Source organism: Lupinus angustifolius, chromosome LG09, assembly GCF_001865875.1.
Source record: "Lupinus angustifolius cultivar Tanjil chromosome LG09, LupAngTanjil_v1.0, whole genome shotgun sequence".
Lineage (NCBI taxonomy): Eukaryota > Viridiplantae > Streptophyta > Magnoliopsida > Fabales > Fabaceae > Lupinus > Lupinus angustifolius.
The window spans coordinates 19,036,942-19,038,296 of NC_032017.1; positions in this window are offsets into that span (position 1 = coordinate 19,036,942).

Below are 1,355 nucleotides of genomic sequence, written 5' to 3' on the forward strand. Positions count from 1 at the left end.
CATACCATCAATTTCCTCTCCACTACTCCATTATTAACCATATGCATATGAACACTAACCGCAGTTAGATGATTAAATCTTTTAATCATTATTTACCATGCTCGGCCCACCTTAAGTCATCTCCCTTAGGAATGCTTCTTGTGGGTCCCGATCTTACGTTAACACGTAATATAAAGGAAATACATCTCACCACTACGACCATCGCTGAATACCCTGGACGGTCGCAGACCAAGCCACTTACGGTTAGCCGATCTCGCTACGTGGTATCCTGGGTTCCTTTCTGGGCAGTGCCCTAATTCACATCATAACTCAAAGGGTAACGTCCCTACCACTACGATTATCGCTGAATCACCCTGGACGGTCTCAGACCAAGCCACTTACAGTCAGTTGATCTCGCTCTGTGGTATCATGTGTCCTTTTCTAGGCATCGCCCTAAATCATACATCCTTCTCGGAATACTTTCTTTAAAATTAATTCCCGAGTTTGACTATTTAATTCCAACACCTTGAATACTTTACTTTTTAATTCAATTACGGTGTTATACATATCCATACTTGGGTTATTACATACTCAACCAATCAATCCAAATAGTCAAACACAATTACTGTTTCTCTCCCAAGCGAGGACCCTTCGCTCAAGCGAAAATTCAATCAACAATACCATTTTAAAACTGGGCATCTCTCGCTCAAGCGAGACTCTCTCGCCCAAGCGAGGCCCTATCGCCCAAGCGAGAATTGTTTCTCGCCCCAGCGATAATTCCCCAAAAACAATCTCTAAAACCTAGGCTCTCTCGCCCAAGTGAGGTCCTCTCCTCGTCCAAGCGAGACCCTCTCGCCCAAGCGAGGCTCTGTCGCCCAAGCGACAGAGTTACAGAACCAAAAATTCTCCTCGCCCAGTCCTCGCCCAAGCGACGGACTTCTCTCGCCCAAGCGAGAAAGATCTGGACAGAATTCCAATTTTGCCATTTTCGGCTAATCAAACGTATTTTCACATGGTTTTTCAAACACCTACACACAGAAAAGTTCCCAACAACATTCATATACCATATTCAACACATTTTATCAACAATCATATATATATTCAAAAGCATTCAAACATAAAAATCTTGGGTTTCTTAAAACCCAAGTTAACCCCAAAACCTTTGAGATGGTTTAGGAGATCCGGGTGTCATATTCGGGCACCACTGTGTCACAATGTGTTCTCTCTCACCTGAGTGTGTCGGCTTGCAAGGTTCTCTGTTTGCATGTGAGCTTACTTGATCCGATCTCCTCTCGAACTCTTCATTACGCCAAAATCACGTTAATTAGTTAATTGACGATAATTATTATACTTATGAAATAACTTTTTACGCGAAG